The following is a 13,430-nucleotide window of genomic DNA, read 5'->3' on the forward strand; positions in this document are numbered from 1 at the left end:
TGCTGACCTCCTTCCAAAATGTCTATAATCAGCTCCGTAAATTCACACCAGTAGACTGACATATTGCCATGTTTACGTTAAAAGAAAACATACATGAAAAAAGTTTTATGAGGAACAATTTGATAAGAATCAAAATACAGACACACGTGTATATACTTCCAGGTTCCCAGCATTCAAATACTTTTAATCCTTTTCCCCCGCCTCAGAAAACTTTAAAAAATATTTACATGTATTAAGTAAATAATAAAGACATAAATATTTTGAGTAATCATTGTTAGCCTTCAGGTGTTGCCTTTGGGTTAGATGTGAGAAGTAGGGAGATTTGGAAAACTGTGGCAATCATGGAAAGAAACAAAGGCTGCCCAAATGTGAAACAGGCAAAGGCAATTTACTCAGGGATTGCTACAGCAAGGGAGTCAGCAACCCTCTCTCACTTGCGTTGGCTGAGACTCAAAGGCAGGCAGAGGAGTGGGAGAGCTTTGGAAAAAGGGGACGTCTTCCAGTGTGCCCTGATTGGAGGCGGCTGGCATGGGGAAGCTATGGCAGGCACAGCATCTTACGATTGGTTAGAAGTGCGTATTTCACTTTCTCAGGTTGGTCCTAAATTGGAAGTGGGGACAAAAATTAGGGAAGCTGTCAGTTATTAATCAAGTCCTGGCCATCTGGGGTCAATCGTTACAGGGCTTACTGTTTGGCTTCCTGGAGCAATTACTAGAGATATGGCCTGACTTTCTACAAGTCTGGCCCATAGATAGCAAACTGGCTTCCTGGGCTGCTTATTGTAGATAATGAGCTGGTTTTCTCCGCTGGTTGCTGCAGATTGTGGGTCAGAGTTCTATTCTTATGTGTAGTCTGGTCATTGTCTGTTTTGTATATTCAGTCTCTCACACCAAAGGCAACAGCCAGGAAGCTGGACCTTGAGAAGCAGGAGCCCTGTCATGAGGGAAGAGCAATGCCCGGTCCTGGGTTTACGTCCCTGCACTAGGTTCCCCTTGAGCAGACAAGACTGGAGTCTGCTAAAGGCCTGCTCTTGATCCTTCTTTGAGACAGTGAAGAAGGATGTGATGAACTAAGGGAAAAACAACAAATAGGATATAGAATGAAACATACAATACTTAAATGTGCAAAGCAGCATAAAAAGCCCCACCCCCCCAGCAGTGTTACTCTCACCTAGAGCAATGGTCACAACCCTCTACACCACCAGCCCTGTTAAAATTCTAGCTTCTCCTCTGAGGAACTTAACCAAGGAGGCTCGAGCCTCCTTCCCCTCTCAGAGCAGGGAAACTCATGGGTCCTTGTATAGGAAGGAATTCATCAGACCAAACGTGCTCCTACTGACCGCCCCTCCTCTCCATGCTGCTTTGAGTCCTAGGGAACCGGGAATCGGCATCCCTTGGAGAAACTGGTCATTGTCCTGAGTTTCTGGGTCTCAGGGGCTCCCTATGTGCTGCTGCCAGCAGCCTCTGCCCAGGATGGGGGCGTGCACGCCCCAGAGGCCTGGCCTGGGAGCTGCCACCAAGGCAATGGCCAGAGACCCAGGCTTCCTGGATACGGTCCTACTCCACCCACTTCCCTCAGGCCTCCAGAGGCCCCTTCTGGGCCCGGGGTGCCAAACAGAAGTAGCCGACTCCCCTGCAACAGTGGTTTTCTTGGAAACAGGGGAGTTCTTTAAGTCCATGTTCTCAGCCAAAAAGGCTGTAAAAGAGGCTTTTAGAATCCCCTAGAGCAGCACCTCGTCTACGTAAAGTACACAATTTTATTCCGATATTCAGTCATGCTCGGTGTTTGCTGCTGCAGAAGAATCAGAATGAAGGAGACTATTTGTGTTCTCCGAGCTTTTTCCTGGCTCCCAACCCCACCCCTTGCCGACAGGATAACCAGGCCCCGGGTTTAGGAGAAGCTGCTCAGAGGCCCCCTCTTCTGGCCTCTTTAGGAGATTGTGCATGAGCCCCTGGGTGGAGAGAGGGTGCGGGGAGCTTTGAGGAGGGGAGAAACGAGACAGGACACCGGGGAGAGGGTCCCAAGACTGAGGGGCCGAGTGAGGGTACGGTGCAGTCGTGGTGTGCCCAGGAGCCCCGCGCTGCCTGGAACCTGGGTGAGGTCAGAGGTCGCTCCCCAGTGGCAGAGCCGCCTGCCTTGGTTTACAGAGGTGCTCATTTTATTGAGAGTTCCAGGGCTCAAACCACATTTTGGAAATCGGTTTTCTTTTATAATATATATATTGCTTCCTTTGAGAAATAAAAATGGAAAATATTTTATTTGTTAACTTTTAGAAAAATAACATTTATTTTTAAAATAAAAATGAAAAACATATACCTATATTTTTAATAGATAATACATTCATGGAGTTGAAAAATAAAAATAACATACAAAGGTATATAATCTTGCTCACATCCCCAAATAAACAAAAGTAATAATTTCTATTCATTTTATCCAATCTTTCTTTTTGCAAGTACAAGCAAATATGAATCCATTGTCTTTTCTCCCTCCCTTCTCTGTAGCTTGCTCTTATGTGTAACGATAAATGTCGAAAATCTTTCCACATCAGTTCATAGAGAACTTCCACGTCTTCTTTTACAGCTGCATGGTATTCCATTGTATGGATGTACCCTAACTTATTTAACTACCTCTTATTGATGAACATGTGCTGTTTTCAATTGTTATTTCAAAACTGCGTTGTATATAGTTTGTTTTGCAATTGTACAAATTCATCTGTGCAATTTCCAGAAGTGGAATTTCTGAGCCGTAGAGTACACATTTATAATTTCGATAGATTTTTTGGCGGGGAGAAGGAAGGATTTATTACTTGCAGCAAGTAAGGAGAACACCAGGAACATTTCCCAAAGCAATGTCTCCTAATTTTGATAGATGTTGCCGGCTTGCCCCATAGGGGTTGTATTAATTTGTATTGTTATCAGCAGTACAACTATATGCAGAGTGTGGGACAAATTGCAGTAAAGACCTGCATGCTATTTATAGAAAAGAATATGTAAAACTTATAAATTAAGGTAACAAGCTGCTAAATAAAGTGTGTACATTCTATTCTACTGCCATGATAAATATGCCTTCATAAGGACCTGGACTCCCAGGCTGAATTTAGAAATCATGGGTCCCTCAGTGTTCTGCATCAGAAGATGGTGAGCAGCCTTCAGCCTGCAGCTGCTGCTTTCTCTCTCAATCCCTGTCTCAGTCCCACACTCAGGGGGCCTTGCACTCACACGTGCAGACACCCACACCTCTAAACTCTATTCCTGTCACCCTATGAACAGCCACCCCTCAGGGTCAAGGAAGCACAGGCATCATGGGCAATGCTTGAGAGGATGACCCAGGAGAAAGTCCCGCACAGCCCCCAGAAGCAGACCCTGGCCTTTTGGGTGGGGATTTTGAGGACCTGGAGGCCAGGAGCATGGTCTACAAGGGGAGGTGCAGGCTGTGGGTGGGCATGTCCCCTGACCTCACAGAGGAGGTGCATGGTTGGAGGTGGACCAGGGCAAGAAGGGACAGGTGTCTAGAGCTTGGAGCCCAAGAAGGAGCCTATTGTCTGGAAAGCCACTTTCATGAGTCTTTGTAATCTCAGAAAGCAAAGTAATCTCAGAAGCAAATCTACTATGCTCTTTTCCCACTTCCTAACAGCCTCCTTTCTGCAGATTCTGGAGCAGGATTTTGAATACTGCCTTGGCTAAGAGAGGTATTTGTCTTCTCCAAAGGCCTGTCCAAGGACAAAGTAGAAATATTACAGGCAACTCTTCAAGCAGTGTCCTGAATTCAGATTCTTAATGCTCTTAGCAATAGTCACAAGCCCTTCTTTATATAAATCCAAAGCAGAAGAGAAGTTAATGTCCCAGTTTCAATTAGTCTGTCCCCACTGGTAAACCAATTGTCTGAATTTTTAGTTCCAGGGATATGATCGTTGTATGTGCTTGTACTGGCCATCAGGAATAAGTTTGGGATCTCATTATGCCTTAAGATAAATATGGGTTATAAACCATAGATCTAAGAAGAAGGAAGGAAGGAAGGAAGGAAGCAAGGGAGGGAGGGAGGAAGGAAGGAAGGAAGGGAGGGAGGGAGGGAGGAGGGAGGAGGGAGGAGGGAGGAAGTCCTCTCTGGGAGTCCTTTGTTATTTACCTTTTATAAATTAATTCGCAATAGCCAGTTATTCTTTGCCAAGGTCAGCAATAACAGTATCTTCCAACTTTGTTACGTTATGCATTTGAAAACATGTCAAGAGCCACCACGTGGAGATAACTTTCCTGTTTTGTTGTCAAACCTCTCATTTAACTTTTCAGCTCTTTTTGCTGCTGCTCTAAGATAAACAGTAGAATGCAAGAGTTAACTTTATGACAAGGCCTTAGATTTTTCCTAAAATACTTTCAGCCAGTAAGCTCAAAACATTCCTTTTCTTAAAAACAGAATTTCTTGTATGCAATCTTATTGTGACAGCAGAAAAAGTGTTAAAATTAAAATTCAGAAGGAGCCTTTTATCTAGCATAATCAAATAATTGAAAAAGTCAATTAAAGTGGGAAAGCATTATAAAAGATTACACACACATCTCAAATATTCATTTTCATTCATCAAACGTATTGTAAGGCCAAGGCCTTTCGTTTTAACTGAAGTGCAGAATGAGCTATACAGCTTCTTCCTTACATAAACAACCAATGTGCAAAGTTCAGGTCCCTAAAAAGAACCAGAATTTAAAGACACTTGTGAAGTAATCTCAGAGCAATATCCTTCTAGATTTCTATTATTTTCCTCTTTTCTACTTAATATGACAGCACTTTCCTTATAGAACATCTCCTAGTTCTCATAGGAAAAAAAAAATCCCTTTTCCCACTTTCAGTTTATGTAATATTTAACTATGTCATTTACAATAACATTTACAACTGGTATGATCAGATTTGGGAACAAACAACATTGACTCTTCTGCCATTTGCTTGTGGAAGCAGAAATGCACACACATATTGGAGAGCAGCCTACTGGCATCTGGATGGTTATTAGTCAATAGATTTTACTAGGGGAATGAGCAACTTAATATAGTGAGATGGTGAAGTGAGACTTATGGTCTGTTTCTGATGCATGCATATACACACACACACACACAAACTCTCTGGTTTCTCAGGAGTGTGGTGCTAAGGAAGATCCCTTAGTTTTCCTGAGAAGGGGAAGTTTATGGGGATGCAAATGAAAGAAGCCAAGAGATCGAGAGGGTTTTGCTCTGTAACAATTTAACCCAAACTAAGCAGCTTGAAACCTCACCCATTTATTATCTCACTATGGATTTATCTCACTTGATCTACTCACAAAGGATCAAGTCCAGGCTGGCTTAGCTGGCTTAGGGTCTCACCAGCTGCATTGAGAGCCGGTCAGCTTCTGTTCCTTCCTGGTACTTGGGGGCCTTTTTCGAGCTCAAGTGGGTGTCAGGAGAATTGAGTTCCTTGTGGTGATGGGATGGAGGCCCTTAGCTCCTAGAGGACTCTGCCATTTTCTTCCATAGCCAGTTCACATAACAGCAGCTGGCTTCTTTGAGGCCAGTAGGCAAGTCTCCTTCCAATCTGCTAAAACAGTCTTAGATAATGAAACGAAATCACGGGAATACATCTCATCACATCAGTCTTATTTTATTGCTTAGAAACAAGTCACAAGTTTCTCCCAAACTCACCCAAGGAGAAGATTATACAATTCAATGTCATTCAGTGGGGGTCGCCTTAGGGTGTGTCTGCCAGAGGTGGGGAGAGAGGTGAGAACAGCAGAGCCTGGGGTCTGTGGGGACTGGAAGAGGGAGCTGGGAGAGGGACAGAATTTAGGCAGCTAGTTACGTGTCTGGGACTTTGGGGAGACAGAGAAACTTACAGGGCACATTTTGGCAGCTGGGCATGATAATCCCCTCCACTCTGTCTCTGGGACTATTCGGTGAAAATCTGTGTTGTTCTTCCAAGATTCTGGAATCAAGTTTGGGTTCTTGGGTTTTTGTTTGTTCCTGTTTAGTTTGTTAAAAGCTTAATTCTCAAACTGATTTAAAAAAAAAAAACCTACTTCTAAAAAAACCCAACTTTTCACACAATTAGAAAACATAAAGCAAAGCTTTACTTAACTACTTAATGAGGGGATCAGCGGAAAGACAAAAGAGCTGGCAAGAAGAGCATTTGAGAAATAAGGCTATAATAGTGAGAAAACGAATGCAAAAGTGAGAATGTCAGATTAGATATAAAACTGATTAACTTCCCTTAGAGCAATAATACCATAACATTTGGGGTTATCTTCTATCAGGTCAAACACACACACACACCATATCAGCTTTTATAAGTTAACCTCTAACTTTATGGGGAAGTTAAATGGATGGACCCACATCAGCTGTGGCTAGTTGGTCAAAGCAGTTATATCCCCCCAAGAAGATCTTACCAGAAAATAGCATGATATTTAAAAATCAAAATGGTCCAGTTATATTTTGGTTAAATATTTTGCTACTTATGATACAGAGATAAAGAACACTTAATAATACTTTTAAACTGAGGAATGCATGTGGTTTAGCATTATTACCAGTTTAGAGATAATGAAAGTAAGGTTCAAATAACGTAACTGGCAAAAATCAGATAGTCCAACTCTGGTCTGTCTTTCCACTGTAGCAGAGAAATTTAATCAGGTAAATACTAGTTGTCTAATATAGGAAAAGGCCCACTTTTTGTCCTTAGAATTTCAATTAATTAGAAATTCAGTGAGTTACTACAAGAACATAAGACTTTTCGGGTCGTAATCATATAGTGTTTCAAAAGTCTGTTTTCTTACCAAATGTGAAGGCTTTTCACAGCTTTATCTTTACATAAGAAAGCTGATGACAGATTTCCTGCAGGTTTTGAACTGGCGTATGTATTACTTGTCAACAATAGTGATGTATCAGGTATCAACAATAATAATGGCATAAGAAAGGAAAATCTACAGTGTGTAAGGAGAATGGCACAAGTACCTTCTTCCTTAAAAGGGAGAAAAAGTTTTTTCTTATGTATCTGTCAAATTCAGTCAAAAGTCACGTTTGAAAGACCGTCTGAAATTATCTGAAACTTGTAAATAGGCAGAAAAGATTACAAGGTGTTCTTATACTGTGGTGCTGAGCTTGACTTCCTATTGATTGAGCTATTTCACAAATCTTTGGGGACAGAGGTTAATTTGTAGAATTTTGTTCAGTGGAGATGTAAATAATTTATGTTCACTAGAATAGATAACCTCAAAGGCAATAGTTTATTGCCCTGTTGGACATTGACCGGTTTTACATCTAACCCAGCAATCTTACCAAACACTGCCTCGAAATATCTTACTTCTTCAGTGCTCTTTAAACTTGTTTTAGTGTCTTACCAGTTCCTCATTAATTAGTGAGTTACAGAAAACCTTTGACATATGTTCATTTTATATTTACATGAGTCATGATTTTTTCCTTCTTGAAAACCATACTTTATCCGTCATCATGTCTCCAATGTAAAATAGGAGAAACTTGATGGAATGACCACTGATCTGGGAACTAGAACACCTCGATTCTATCACTTACTAGCTGCATGATCTTCAGCAAATCACATAAGCTCCTTGAGGCTCAGCTTCCTCATCTTTTAAGTGGGAGTAATAGTAGTGCCTTGTCTGCAGGGAATAATAACAGTTGTGAGAGTCAAACAAGGGCGTGGAACAGGCTCAGTGAGTGACTATCTTTGTCCCCAAGCTGTTTACTGACAGCTCTTAAGCTTCTGTAACAAAGGCTGCTGGTTTCCATGAAGGGGAGCTGGTAATAGGATTCCTCAGAGGTTTTTGTTTTTGTTTTTGTTTTTAAAAAAAACACATTTATTCAGCATCATGATCAGACTATTACATTTAGCAATCAACAGCATGGGTGCAAAAAAAAAATTTACATTAAAACCCTTTGTTGGAATGCTTTACACTTTCCACAGAACAAAAACTAAAATAACCTGTTATACAATTAGTCACAAATACAGTCCTTGAGATTTTTTGCCCATACACATGAGTATTGTCTAAAACATGTCCTCTTTGTAGCAGCTAGGCCCTGCCACCACTGTGCTTGGCTGAGTTCACAAATCTGTTGTACCCTGTAGCTTCCCTGTCAATTCTCTGGCTCTCCTCTCCTGCTGAGCTTTGTTTCCTGGCAGTAATTAAAACCTTCTGCCGCTGCCATAGCTACTGCTGCCACTGGAACCACCATAGCCACCATGGTTTCAGGGTTTGGCGACGTATTGGCCCCTACCACCACAGAGGCGAGAACTTCTGCCTCCAAAGTCTCCTCCTTTCACGGGTCCAAAATTTGCAGATTGATTGTTGTAATTGCCAAAATCATTGTAGCTTCCACCACTTCCAAAATTGCTTCCATCACTACCGAATCCATTATAGCCATCCCCACTGCCACCATATCCACTGCCACCGCGGCTGCCACCAAAGGCATCTCGACCACTGAAGTTTCCTCCACAACCAAAGCTGTCATTCCCACCAAAACCGCCTCCACGACCACCACCAAAATTTCCAGAACCACTTGGACCTCTTTGGCTGGATGAAGCACCAGCCATCTCTCGCTTAGATAGGGCTTTCCTTTCTTCACAGTTGTGGCCATTCACAGTGTGGTATTTCTGAATGACAATCTTGTCTATAGAGTCATGGTCATCAAAGGTTACGAAAGCAAAGCCTCTCTTTTTGCCACTGCCTCGGTCAGTCATGATTTCAATCACTTCAATTTTTCCCATACTGTTCAAAATAATCTCTTAGGTGATGTTCTTCAGTGTCTCCTTTAATGCCACCAACAAAAATCTTTTTCACAGCTAAGTGGGCACCAGGTCTTTGAGAATCTTCTCTTGAGACGGCCCTCTTTGGTTCCACAACTCTTCCATCCGCCTTGTGTGGCCTTGCCTTCATGGCTGTACCCACCTCCTCCACAGTGGCATATGTGACAAACCCGAAGCCTCTGGAGCGCCTGGTGTTTGGTTCCCTCATTACCACACAATCTGTGAGCGTCCCCACTGCTCAAAGTGGCTCCTCAGACTCCCATGGGTTGTTTCAAAGCTCAAACATACGATGAAGAGCTTCTGCAACTGTTCGGGCTCTTTGGGTGACTCTGACTTAGACATGACGGCAGTGGAGGGGGGAGACTTCAACGATGCTTACTCGGCGGCATCCACGGGCAGAAAGCTCCTCACAGGTTTTGAATTTGAGAACTGAAGCATAGAACTGGCCTTTCGCCCACAGAAGCAGAATGCACAGCAGCCCGATAGAGGTAAAAATGTGCAAATTTAGGCTCTTCACATTCTTGCCTGGGGCTTTTGTTTGTTTAGTTAAACAAGAGAACAGTAATCTTTGCATCTTTGCTTAAGTATTTTCAACAGAAACCTAATCAAGTCAGAGCAGAAGATAAATTCACCAGGAATCATCATCTACTCCCTACAATCTCGCCAGCTCACACCCATGCTAGACTGCAACTGAAATATTTGTGTCTTATATTTTTTCAATTTGTACTTTTTACTTAGTAAAGTGATCTAAATTCTTTTTTTTCCCCCTTTTTCATCCAAATCTATTTGATACAACAACTTCAGTGAAACTCTCCTCCCAGCCAGGTGCTGGGCTGGAGCTGGAAACACAGGCATGAAGAAACCCAACACCTGGCCTTATAGTGATCAGACAGCTCTCAGCATTTTAAAACAATAAGACATGGTGGCTGCGAACATTTTCCTACCTCAGAAGTAGTACCCTTTCATAAAGAAGCTCAAAGCTCCTGGGCCATAAAGCCTAGAATGTGGCACTTGTGACACTGTCACTTTCTTCAGGGACAGAGACACTGATTCTAAGCCATAAGCACAACCTGCTAGGAATCTGCCATCAGCTTTTTTTTCACAAATGGACTGTTGGATTGTGAAAAACCTGCTTTTACTTCAAAGGACGCTGAGCAGCTTAATAGCTTGAAGGCTCTCAGGAGACAATGAGAGATTGTAGCCACAAGTTTATCTTCCTCACTAACTTTTCTGTGTTAAGGAACCATGGTTGGAAATGTAAGGTTAAGACAGCTAAATCCCCCTACAATTGGACAAAGTGTGTTTAGGTATCCAGATTATTCTCCCTGTAAAGCCATTCTCATTCTTTCTCCTACCTGCAACCCTGAAGAGAAAAGAAATTTCAATTCTAAAATACAGAGATTTGTCTTTAACTACCCATGGCAAATACAGAAGATAGTGTCAAATCCTTGCAGAGCAAAGACCGTGTCACAGTCAACAATACATGGCCAACCCTAGCCCGGGGGCCACCTCAACATCTGTTCAGTAAGGGTTTGTTAAGTGAATGAAGAAATAATTGCCAACTCTTTCAGTAGGGAGGTTAAGTCAGAGAATTATTTTAAGTAGGGTAACCAACCATCCAGTTTTGTCTGGGACAGAGGGCTCTCCCAGGATTTTAATGCTAAAACCAAGTCCCAGGCAAAACAGGACGACTTGGTCACCCTACTTAACAACGGCTTTCCAGAAACATCCAGGAGTCAACATTATAGGCTCAGATGTTTTTGAACTGATTTGGTGGAGTTTGGTTGACTTTTCAGTATTTTAGGAACAAAGGAAATAGTTCCCTAATTTGGGCCAACAAAATACAGATAGCCCTGCTGTTCACTTTGTAACACTGCTTCTTCGTACTCTTCCTTCACCTGACCCACACCAAGGCTGAAGACCTCCTTCCAAGCCACACACACTCTTGCGCTGAAAACACTTAGAAAATATGCCTTTGGCCCTCTCGTGACCACATAAAACACAATTTGGAAATTTAGAATATGTTGAATGAAAAAATGATGTCTGCACCTCACTTTCAAATAGTAAGCCAAAAAAAAAGTTGCTCTAGATATAGATTTAGCTTTAAATATATATAAGTATAGGCAAAGCAAATGCAGCAAAATGTTAATGGCTATTGAATCTCTTTGGTAGGAGTATGAGTAAAATTCATTGTAACATTCTTTCAACTTTTCTGTATTTTTGAAAATTTTTAAAAATTAAATGTTGAAGGCTGGAGGAAGAGTGAATCTGAGCAAGAGACTCTTTTCAGCATATATCTATGAATTCCCACTAAAGTTCTATTCCTACATTGACTTTGATAAAGTGATTTCAAATTATTTTATTTTGATAAAGTGATTTTCAAATCTTTGCATGCAAAGATTTTGTGCACATTTTCTAAGAAGGAGACACTTCCACAGGTAAAGGGTGGAGGTGAGGAGTAGTACTTATTTATTGCTGGTAGATGCCAATGTGTTGGGCACCTGGGATTTGGAAGCTATGGCCATGGGTGTTATTATAACTTTTAGCAAAACAGTGTGTTTCACTTTTGCTTCAACAGCAGTGGTGGCAGCAACAGCCTAGAAGAGTAATCCAAGACTTTGGGTTGTCATTACCAATTCTAGAGGGTATTCCTCTCCATTTCAGAGGTGGCAACAAGATAAAAGTAAGGGAAGGGAAGCTGTTGGTATATATGTTTGGCTTAGGTTTGGCAACATATAACAGAAAACGCAGGTGACAATGACTTAAACCAGCAAATGTTTATTATCTTCACATAAAAGAAGTTCAGAAATAGTCTTAGAAGGTGACATCATTAATCTATCAGAGAACTATGTTTATTTTATCTTTTTTTAAAATAAATTTATTTATTTAATTTATTTATTTTTGGCTGCTTTGGATCTTCGTTGCTGCGTCGGGCTTTCTCTAGCTGCAGCGACCAGGGGCTACTCTTTGTTGCGGTGCACGAGCTTCTCATTGTGGTGGCTTCTCTTGTTGCGGAGCACAGGCTCTAGGGGCCTGGGCCTCAGTAATTGTGGCACATGGGCCCAGCTGCTCCGCGTCATGTGGGATCTTCCCGGACCAGGGCTCGAACCCGTGTCCCCTGTATTGACAAGCTGATTCTTAACCACTGTGCCACCAGGGAAGCCCCAAAAAAGACACTTCTACGAAAGTTAAAATATAATGTTACATTTATTCTAAATAACAAGCCCTTAATTCAAAAGAGATATACAATTTTTTAAAGAGAAAATTCATTTCTTCCCTTCAACCACCAACTAAATAAATATTGAACAAACATGGGAAGTCCGTTGGTTTGGGGGAGTTCCATATTGCTACCCTACTTTGGGCACCACATGTCTATAACCAGCCCTGGCTCACCATATCTACCCCCCCCCCCAATATATGTATATATTTTCTTTTGGTTTCGCGTGAATGCATTTGATTCCTTTATTCAACAAGCATATATTGTATGTCGACTGCATGTCAAGTACTGTCCTAGGTACTCTCAAATATTATCACATTTTATCTTTATAGCAAACCTTTCAGGTTGTTTACAAATGAGAAAATTCATTTCAGAAGCTAACTTCCCAGACTCCCAGACACAATATTAATTTAGTGAATTGATTTTTTTTCCTCATCACATTCCAAAAAGGATTTAAGGCGTTTCCATTAAAAATAAAATTCTACATCTAATGTATGGAGTTTCTGAGTAATGATGGTGCATTGGACAGATGTGTTTACCTTGGCTCTCCCATGGAGGCCCACAAAAAGACAGCAATGGAGTTCTGTTAAAGAGACTCATAATTTACACAAAGTCAGTGGGAGAGGAAACAGCAGCAACAGCATGTGGAAAGTGGTAAAAAGCAGCTGGCTTGGTCAACTCAAGAGAGCCAAGAGCCAAACCAGAGGAGGGGAAGCCCAGAAACCACCAGCATTGCCTTGCAGAATTTCACAAAATCTCAGAAACAAGCAGCACCAGGTACCTCTGAAATCGAGGGTAAAATCAGAGTTAAAAACAGGACGGTGGCTTGAAAAATCTGTTAAGAAACATTAGATCCCTTCCCCAACCTCAGCAAAATGGTGTACGTTTATTTTGAGAAAATGGTGGGCTGAAGAGACTCTGCCCCAGAACACCAGAGTGAGGTTTGAGGTACCGCACTGGAAACAGGAGGATTTAGGAAGGCTGTCCGCTGAATCTGGAGATGCTCCCAGGTCCCTCCCTCACCGGCAGCCAGGTCCTCCACCAAGGACTGGGACATTCTTCTCTGGGGATTCTAACCAGTCATAGAAAATAATCCCACATATACTGACACTGTAGACCTGCAGTGAAATGTGCCACACCATGATACTTAAGTGGAGTCTGCCACATAGAGGGTTTGCAGTCAGCATTTAGTCCCTCATTCATAAACATGGACAAACAGCCACGGACTGAAACTGAACACTTGCGGAAAGCTTCTAACATGAAAAAAGAAAGCCCCAAACTAACAAACAGAAGAACGAAACTTAGAGGAAACAGAAAATATGTGGGGAGGGGCGGGGGGAGACTTAAAAGAAAATAATTTCACTAAGATCTTCAAAGGAAGAGAAGCTATTTTCCACAGGTCCCAAGAACAGAATGTTATTAAAAAAAAAAAAAATTCAGGAAACAG

The 13,430-nt window shown here is 41.9% G+C and overlaps 1 pseudogene; it reads right to left on the reverse strand.

The window, feature by feature from the left end:
• Positions 1-8,145: 8,145 nt before the first annotated feature.
• LOC132371455 (heterogeneous nuclear ribonucleoprotein A1-like) lies at positions 8,146-9,108 on the reverse strand (annotated as a pseudogene).
• Between the last annotated feature and the right edge of the window lie 4,322 nt (positions 9,109-13,430).

This window comes from Balaenoptera ricei, chromosome 9 (assembly GCF_028023285.1).
Source record: "Balaenoptera ricei isolate mBalRic1 chromosome 9, mBalRic1.hap2, whole genome shotgun sequence".
NCBI classification, from domain to species: domain Eukaryota; kingdom Metazoa; phylum Chordata; class Mammalia; order Artiodactyla; family Balaenopteridae; genus Balaenoptera; species Balaenoptera ricei.